The following is a 10,190-nucleotide window of genomic DNA, read 5'->3' as shown; positions in this document are numbered from 1 at the left end:
GTAAGTGACCTTTTATCACTAAGTCCAGCTTGCCTGGGTGGCACGATAGACTGGAGTGTCCAAGGGGACTGTTTGTTACTCCAAATTCTTGAGATTCTTATCTAACATTATGGACCAGATTTCAAAGAGATGCATGCATGCAGCGGCACACGCCCAATTGTGCATGCCTAATTTGTTCACATAGATACCCAATTTGTTCTGCAATCATGATATCTGTGCACACAAATGGCTAGTTAGGCGTCTGATCATTGGTACGTTCAGTCAAACATACACATCTTTGAAAATCTAGCTCTCGATACTAGAATAGCGTGCTGCTGTTATATTATTCGGCTGTTATCCACGGTGTATGTGTTTATTGGCTAGATAGCAGACAGTCTCCATGGTTATCAGTCCAGTACCTTCCACGATTACTAACTTCACTTTAAAACATTGTTTACATTTTTAAAAATAGTGACAGACTAACTGTGGGTCAAGAAATTGGCTACTACAATTTATGAATTCATCATGATGAAAAACAAGCTGGAGATGTAGCAAATTAATGGAAAATGTTAACAGAGTTTGGTCAGTCCTTGAGAATATTGGTAAAGGGGATTTGATTGAATGATTTGCCAAATAGCTCTCAAAGACTCTAAGAAAATTAATCTATTAAACTGGAAATTACCTACTTTGACAAGTCTTGAAACACCTCCAGGGGAGAAGGGGTGTCAAAAAGCACTGGTAACATGTAGTTCAACCAAAGCAGGGAACAAGTTAATTCAATCTACCAGGCAGCCAGGAGTTGATAAAATTGGAGATCCCAGAAGTTCTTTATTTCTTGAGTATTGTGTAAGTCCTTGATGAAGAAGGAAGGTATTTTCTGTGCCTCGACACCACAGTGATGTTGCATTATAACTACTTAGATATGATGGAAAGACAGGCAAATAGATACTAAATAAAGACTGTTGAAATTAAAGAATTGGGATTATGACAATGCAACTGAGTTTGTTATGGAAAAAATTAAAGAGTCATAAGAAAAAAATATCAGCTCACTGGATTCCTCCCCCGCCCCCGCCACACATACACCCAGCAGATGAAATGAAACAGTTGATCATTACATAGATAGCTTCAGGTTTAAGGATAAGACCTTTTCCTGTAGCCATATGTAAGGTCTGAGGCCTTTGTCTGTAGCCATACTAGGAAAGCAGCAGCCATTGGCCAAAAAGCAGAAAGCTACATCCTCACATTTAATCTAAATACCATTAAAACAATGTACTATCGGGCTGTTAAGAAAGCGATCCTGTCCTAATAGGACCCATCACCATCAGATAAAGAAACAGATCTTAAGATGGTTAAAGAAAACTTTGTTTGATGGCATTCTGTCTAATAAGAAATCACTTATCAACAGTTGTGACGGTAAAATCTACACTTCTATTGCTTTGCCTTTATGGTCCTCACTTCTCTATTGTTTACCTGTATGGTCTCTGTCTGGTTCTTTGATAGTTTCTCTCTGTTGCATAACTAATTTTGCTAGGTGTAAATCAATTAAGGTGGTGGGGTATGATTGGTTAAAGAATTGTTTTACAATATGTTAGGATTGGTTAGAAAATTGTTTAGTAATATTTTAGTAAAATGATGGGTTAAGGTACAGCTAAGCAGGACTCAAGTTTCTCTACATAAATTGGATCCAAAAGGAAGTTCTTTGGAAACAACTCCAGGACACAGCCCCAAGATCAGAGCTGTCAGACCTCAGCACTCTGCTAATGACACCATGCAGAAGCTGGAGTTCCCCAGCTGACCTGATCCTGACTGACCAACATGAAAAGTTCATCTGCCTTATTGGGAGTGGTGAGCATTGTATGCTTAGAGTGTGCATTCTGTTTTGGTGATTGTTAATAAATAGAGGTTAAGTAGGCTATTAGTGTGTAAGGCTCTTTAACTGATAAAAGACTCTGCAAACCCTCAGAGTGTAAGGTTATGCCCTGAGCCCATGGAAGAGTAAGGGAGGGTGCCTAAATTAAGAAGGTTACACCTTGAGCCCAAAGAACAGGGTAAGTGTGGGTCCCCTTGGAGTATGCGAATAACAGATTTTTTTGCAGGTAATACAGGTAAATTGACCATGAAATCCCTAATAAACATTATATCAACCACAATCTCTCCACCACTGAGAGGATAATTATACAATTCCTGACATTCAACCACCAAGATAGTGATCAAACTGGCAGATAAAGGGGGCACCATCGTAGTCCTCAATCGTGATTACTATGTCAACAAGATCAACCAACAACTCTCTGATCCCATCTACTATAAAGAACTCAAAGAAGACCCCATATCACAATTCACACAGGAATTTAAGGATATTGTTAAATCTTTCCCCAAACAACTCCAAGAGAAACTACAACCTCTTCCCCCAGGAACACATGCCAGGGCATGGTTCACCCCTTCCCTGATACTTGCCCCTTTTGTGGTGAGAGGGAGACCCTGGTGCACATTTACATCAAGCACGCCAAATTGCAGCCCCTTTTCTGGCTCCTCCAAAACCTTCTTCTTAGGTTCTGGCTGCACTTTTCCCTGCACCTTCTGATCGACACTCACCCCACCTGTGGTCCCATGAAGTCACAGATCTCCTTGTCAACCTGCTCCTGGCACTGGCCCAGGTGGCCATCCACCACACCAGGAGGAGTATGCTGGTCAGGAAGGTGCTCTGCGACTGTGGGGCCTATTTCTACTCCTCCCTGAAGTCATGTCTCCAGGCAGAGTTCTTCTGGACCATGTCTACTGGCTCACTGGATGCCTTCAAGGAACAGTGGTCACCATCTGGGGTTCTCTTTGCCTCCCGCTTTTGACCCTGTAATCCCTACTGTCATTTCTATTCTCTCATTTGTTATCCCCCGATTCACCAGATTCACCAGGATTCACCAGAGTCCTGGGTCCAGTGGCTCCTCCTCTTACGCTGTGGGAGGGGCTTTAGATATGGGCAGAACTTGAGCCACCCCCGTAAATTCAATTGGTGCCCCTCCAAGGGCGCTCAGGTGAGTCAGGCATACAGCAACAACTCAGCTGCACTGACTTATCCTTCCACAGAGCCTGCAATGACACAACCCTCAGGCATATGGCTGCAACCTATCCCTAAGATGAGCCAGAGTGAGATGACCCCCCAGGCTCAGGTATTTCCCCAATCCCACCAGAGCTGCGGATCAGTTCATGCAATAGCACTAGGTAGCCAGGGATCCTTCTGCTGCTTCACAGTGTATCAGACTATCAAGATGCCCAGCCTGATAATGATTCTTTTCCTGAGCCCTGTTCCAGTTTTGTCTTTGCCCTACTCTGACCTTGCTCCAGCCCAGTTACTGACCTGCTCCAGCCTTGCCTCTGCTTCCTGACCCTCCCTGGATACTCAGACTCTTACTACCCAGCTTTGACCTTTGGCCTGTATCTGGACGCTGGCAACAATACTGATTTAGCTTGTCCCTGGACTCTGAACACCCTGCTTCAACCCCTGGGTTGCACCTGGACTCTGGCTACGGTACTGATTCTGGCTTGTCTACAGAGATACATACCGTAACACACTTAACTCTGCGTTCACCAAACAAGGACACTCCACCAGAGAAGTAGATTGCATCATGGAACGAGCCACCCAAATACCACAAGAAAACCTGCTTCAAAACAAGAAAAAGAAAATCCCACCAACCACATACCCCTAGTTGTCATTTACTACTCCACACTGGAGCCCATATGGGGTATCATCAACAGTTACCAACCATACTTTCTGGGGTACCCAATCCTGAGAGAAATCTTTCCTGAATCTGTCTTCCAGGGCCTTCCAACAATCCCCAACCTCTCCAAGCTAATCATCAGAAGCAAGCTCCCCACAGACCAGCACATATCAACTCAAAATGGCACCAGACCCTGTTGGAACAACAGATACAAAACTTGCAGACATATCTCCATTGCTATGATGATAAATACCAGCCACAATACACCTTTCAAGAGCCAAAGGTCCCACATATATTATCACAGTTTGTGATGTACCTCATCCAGTGCATCAAATGCCCCAGCAACAACAATGTGGGTAAAATTAGACAATCACTATGCTCTTGAACTAACTCACTAGAAAAAAGATAAAAGACAAATCATCTTATCACCCACGGGCAAAACCTTCTCAGGAATCGATCACTCCATATCTGACCTCCCAGTACTTGCCCTCAAATGAAACCTGCACAACACCTTCAAAAGTTTTGTTTGAGAGCTTCAATTCATAACTCTGTCGGACACTAAATATCATGGACTTAACAGAGAGATTTGTTTTATTGCCCATTACAACAATTTGTAAAACATCCTGCTGCCATCTAACCCTCCTTTGTTCTACAACTGCAAACATGTTCAGTGTCCACTTCATTGTAAGTTGTCTCCTACAACATGTGTGAACCCCTTATGCTTAACAATCTGTTTCACCTTGTATTTAGCTGTAACACTCTGGTTATCTTCTCCAGACCTGAAGAAGAGCTCTGTGAAGCCAAAAGCTTGTCCCTTCAACTGATAGAAGTGGATCCAATAAAAGATATTGCCTCATCTAGTCTTTGTTATGGAAGATAATCTTATATCTGTGTCCAAGAAAAAAAGTAGAATTAGACATCCAGGATCAAGATAAGGAAGTACAGAACATTCTGTTACCCCAGAACTTGACCGAACTTGACCAAACTAAACCGCAGCCATTTTGGGTGTATTTAGCCACCCAAAGCAGAACTAGGAATAATTGTCAAGGCTCTCATAGGCAAGGCCAAATTGCTGCAGTTGCAGCTTTGCTAATCAGAATGGGAGTATTGGAAAAGAGTTAACAGATCATAAGAATGGAAGAGAGTGAGTGAATAGCGACCTTGGTTTTTGAGTGCCCCTGACATACAAGTTTTATTGTTGTTATGACTAGAAATACTTTGCTGATAAGCAATAATGAGCAATTTGTTGAAGCTAGGAGAATTGGTGACCCAGTAGGGGTTAGTATGAGTTATGTGTTTTGAGAGAGTTTGATATAAAAGATTAAAAATAAATACCTCAGAGCAGTCCGAGAGAGCTTTTCTTCAGGCAAGAAGCTGATATCTAAACTCCCCAGCAGCTGGATGGAAGAAGGGTCCCCTGAAGCCTGGCTGTTGATCACTTGAAACCATCTCAGACTTTGGGTAACTACTTGGGGTGCTCTGAACCTATCGCTATAGCAGGGGTTCTCAAACTGGGGGTCCCCTCAAGGGTCACGAGGTTATTACATGGAGGGTTGTGAGCTGTCAGCTTCCACCCCCAAACCCCGCTTCACCTATAGCACTTATTATAGTGTTAACTATAAAAATGTGTTTTTAATTAATGGGGGGGGGTCACACTCAGAGGCTTGCTGTGTAAAAGTGGTCACGAATACAAAAGTTTGAGAACCACTGTGCTATAGCATATATGTGTCTATGCCTGAGCCCTAATAAAAATTAGTTTTAGGTAAAAGCACTCTGGTTTGTATCAATCATTTATCAGATGGAGGAGCTCTGTCCCCATTGATTTATTCTTGACACCACCTGGAGAGAAACAGATTAAGTTACCACTGCTTTGGGTTCAGAAAACCCTAGGTAACAGGATCACCTTCTTATATGTTAAGAATGTTATATATCCTAGTGAGTATCTCAATGCCTTGCCTTTACTTTGGAAGAAAATGCATATTTACAACTGCTGGCTCCTATAGTAATCAGAGCATATCTGAGGAATTTACAGTATGCTTTTCATGCTATGTTAAAGGCTTATTCTTGTAATGAGACATTATCTCTCTGTGTATATAATTGCAATGTGATGTTTTATAGCTTACAGCCCTGCTGTGAGTTGAATTACTTCTTTGTGATTACAAAGATTGCATATAGCTCAAGTTGTTGTACAGTCTGATTTCTTGTTTCATGGAGTTAGGGACATGTGTATTCATTGAGTGAATATTGGAAATTCTGTTTCAAAAACGCGATTAAAAATGAACACCTCTGTCTCCAATTCTGACTGGAAACTGTAGATTTCTCATTGCTCTTCTGAGATTTATTTCTCCAAGTACGACTGGCCCATGAATCAGTTTTCTTGAAAAAAAGTTAGAGCTTTATACAACCATTTTAGCAAAAATTTTGTAAGATTAACATGACTCATTAAACAAAGTGGCAGAATTCTTCCGCTTGAGGAATGAGTTGCAATCATACTTTCAGGAAATCTTCAATGTAAGAGCTTTATTTTGCTTTTGCAGATCCATATCCATACTCTGTGTTTCAGGCTCATCTCTACTTGAAATAAAGAAAATACTGCATTTGTACATTCTGGATGAAGCTCATTGATTGGGTATCAATTTTACCCTCTGAGCATTTTATACCGTCCCTCTGAGTCTGCAGGTTATTTCCAACATCCCATGAAATCCACTAAACCTACCTGCACTGGTATCCATGTGCCACTAATTGTACATAATTGGTAATCTATTTATTTGTACCATAAGCTGTATGGGGCAGGGAATTCAGTTTCTCAGTCTGTACATTTTAATGGCAGTGGTGCTATATACTAATAAAGGCAATAGCAGTCATTTAGGTGTTTTAATCTCTTCAAACATTTAACAACCTTTATATTGTTAGGATTTTGTGTTAACAGGTTGACATTCAGTTTCAATTTTTTTAAACTTTTAACATCAAAATCTTGTATGTATATTCAGTATTTACTGGACATATTCTAATGCTTATTACTCACTTAATCCACAGTCAAAGGATCTAAAATTTACAAATTGAAAGCCTACAAAGAAGATAAATCTGAAAAACAGGTAAATGCTTTAGTAATTTGAGACTAAAAAGTGTTACTCCTAGCGAGTATTATTTGGGGACCTTTTGCTCTACTCACTTGGAAAGCAAGAAGGTACATTGCTGAGTAGAGATTACATTAGCAATGGTCAAAATGTGATTAAAGACACTGAAAGTACATGCGACGTTATTAATCTGGGCACATTTGGTGTTCATCTCAATGTGAGTATATATGGCTGGTTGTCCACAGTTAAAAAAATATATATTTTTTTCCTTTTCAGCTGCCATTGGGTTTGGTAACCAACCAGCTTTTCAGATGTACCCTAAAAATTACTCCCATTTGTCAGAGAAACCAACAATAATCTCTTATTGTTTCTGATAAGGGAGTTACAGTCATTGAGCAATAATAGCTAGTTTCTAGGGGAATACTGGGAAAGGTAAATGCTCATGCCATTTGCTTTCTCTCTTAAGAGGAATTGGTGAGCTGCAACACAAGTAATAAACTGCTCCATTTAAATGTCATGCAAAGAAAATAGACCTTTTTCACGTCATTTTGCAAGCAGCCATTTGTGGAGCTGAAAGGAAACTGGACAGAATAAAATGAAAAGTACTGTAGTGTAGGGACTTTAATAAAACTCCTCTGTCCTGAGCCTGTGCTGCAGAAGCCCACACAAAACATCCCAAGCTTTGAAAACAAAGTTTAGGACTTTCAAAGCATGGAAGGCTGCTGTTCAGAGACTCTATTTTATCTGGTTTGTAATGTAGTTACTGAAAAAAATGAAGGCATCCGACAAAGTGAGCTGTAGCTCACGAAATCTTATGCTCAAATAAATTTGTTAGTCTCTCAGGTGCCACAAGTACTCCTTTTCTTTTTGCAGATACAGACTAACATGGCTGCTACTCTGAAACCTGAAAAAAAGATATTTTCCTAGCTGTGATGAATAACATTCTTCTCCAGCATCCTGTAGACTCATTTAAAATCTGTCTCCTGGCCTGTGTATGTATGATGTAGGCTAAGTTTTCAAACACTGGGGCCTTAATTGTACACAGACCAGTAATTGTACACAGAGTATACTTTTGCATATTTGAAACAAACTAGTCTACGTGCAAAACAATCCTAATAACTGCACCTCTAAAATGGATAACATGTGCATAGGTATAATTTCTGGGTGCAAATTAGGCACCTTTGTTTGAAACTGTAGTTGTGTTTGCCTGTGATGGCTACACCTGAATAGTCCTCAGTTCACAAACCTGTGAACTTCTTTTCATATCAGACCTATTTTGTTTCTCTGATAACTATTACTGTTCTTTTTGAGGCTTAATCAACCCTGTTTCATCGGATAGCATTCACCCTCCCTATCAACTCCAGGCTGATCAGATTTGATTGTGTCAAAGTCTGAATCAGTATTCTGATGTGTTTGTCTTGAGCAGTAATCAGCCCAGAAGTGTGCTTGCCACTCCTCACAGAATTGAGTTGGCGCGGAGTATTCCTGGCCTAATTTTCAAAGCTGAGTACCCACTGAAGTCAGTGATCCCAATCCAGAAGGGTGCTGGGCACCTCCTCTGAGAGGTTCTGAATACTCTCAGTTCCTACTTAAGTTGGTGGGAGTTGAGGACACTCATCATTTCACAAGAAGTTCATTCATAGATTTTAAGATTCATATAGTTTTAGTCCAGAAGGGACAAGTATATTCATTTAGTCTGATCTCCTGCATAATACAATTAACACAATGAGGTACTCTGTGCGTTGCAGGACTGGGACCTTTCTGGTGACAGAGTGCTCACACATGTGCGCATTTGTGGGTAGGTGGATGGGGGACAAAGCATAAGTCTATTGAAAATTTAATTTCCATATTCTGAAAAGGGAAAATTCCTCACCCAGCTGTTTGGCATTGGAATGTGGCCTATCTTTAACCTCTGGACAACTCCAAGCAAATATCACTCTATCATCCCCAACTCCCTACCTTTCATTACAGAGTTACCCTTTGTAAAAAAAAAACCTTAATAAATCAGGCCCCATGAAGGGAGGCACATTCTAGAGCCAACCTCAGTGTGGGGGTTGATTGAAAGAACCTCAAGAGGGGTGGAGAGTGTACTGTTGCGGTTCAGATAAAAGACAGGACACGGCTTTAAGCAAGCAAGCAGGCTGGTCTGCCGACGGGATTGCCCCCTGTCAGCTTTCCACCCTCTCTTTTATTTCTCTCCCCCCCTGCGCATTACATACTGCGACCGCAAAAGGCATCAATAAAGGAAATAATATGACTTTGATTAATATTCTTATTTACCAGCCTCTATCTACTACAATCCTTGTTCTCAGGCCTTGAGCCCAGTCCAAGGAAGCTTCCCACGGTTCATGTCCTCTGGGCGACTTCCCATGGTCCATGTCCTCGGACGGAGCAGTGTGTGCACCACTCCTACACAACAGTCAGGGTGTGCCCTGAATGTTTCCAGGTGAATGAACTCTACATGAACCCTTCAGTGTACCACTAAGGCCACAAGAGGATGTGCTGGAAAGGGTCACCCCGTGACAGGCCCTAATCATTGGTCGGGCTTCCTAGGTACTATAGTAATGTAAGTAATAAGTAAAGCTTACAGAAGGGGCCTAAACAGAGGAAATCTCCTAGAGGAGTTCTTCTCTGAATGTACTGGAGGGAGGAAGGGATGTATCTCTCTTGTGGGACCTCTTATGGTGGAAATAGGACTGTTTATTTCTTCCTAAGAAATCAAGTTAAGAGCTTGTTTAACATATCCCCCTGGCCATTGACCTTCCCTTTGTCCTCATCTTCCTTAGATCTATCACACAGATCTTAGCTCACTTCTTGCCTTGTTCAAATCACCACAAACCTTTTAATAATATCATCCATTTCCAGGGGTTTCTCCTACTTTAGTAGGGGAGAGTGTGGCTTAAGAGTTATTTTAAAAAGCCTGAACTGAATCTATGCTAGAGCTCCCACCCTGGGTACCATGAGTGCAGCTGTACTTGTGGCACTGAAATAGTGGGAGATTTTGCATAGCATTTTTGGGGTGACACAGCCCCAGAGACTCTTACGTAGAACTCTCCCTGTACTGAAAGCAGGGAAAACCCGGGGAAAGATTGACAGTGCACAAAAGGTCTCTGGAGACTTGAACAGGGCAAAAGATGTGTATTAATTTCAACCACAAATTATGATGACAAAGACAAAGGGCAATTCTATGAAAATGGTGATCTATTGAGCAAGCTGTTGGCTTGGTTTCTCAGGAAGAAATAACATTTAAAACATGACCTCAATAAAAGGAGAGACAAATCTGGGTTTTCTTGAGCCCTCTCTGTGTGTGTACAAAAATATGAAGTTCCTTCATTTTTTTTCTGACATGGGGGATAGGGAAAGGATTGTGCATTTTAAAATACAAGAAAAGGAGTACTTGTGGCACCTTAGAGACTAACCA

General features: G+C 41.3%; 1 long non-coding RNA gene across 1 annotated transcript; it reads left to right on the top strand.

Moving 5' to 3' along the window:
- The first annotated feature begins 5,065 nt into the window (after nt 1–5,065).
- LOC311516971 lies at nt 5,066–9,370 on the top strand. The gene is made up of 3 exons (XR_014710546.1): nt 5,066–5,153; nt 6,729–6,787; nt 9,082–9,370. It is a non-coding gene; the product is annotated as an uncharacterized lncRNA (long non-coding RNA).
- The last annotated feature ends 820 nt before the right edge of the window (nt 9,371–10,190 follow it).

Source organism: Lepidochelys olivacea (genome assembly GCF_965140295.1).
Source record: "Lepidochelys olivacea isolate rLepOli2 genome assembly, chromosome: 2".
Lineage (NCBI taxonomy): Eukaryota > Metazoa > Chordata > Testudines > Cheloniidae > Lepidochelys > Lepidochelys olivacea.
The sequence above is the reverse complement of the archived record's forward strand: the minus strand, read 5'-3'. Positions and strand labels throughout refer to the sequence as shown.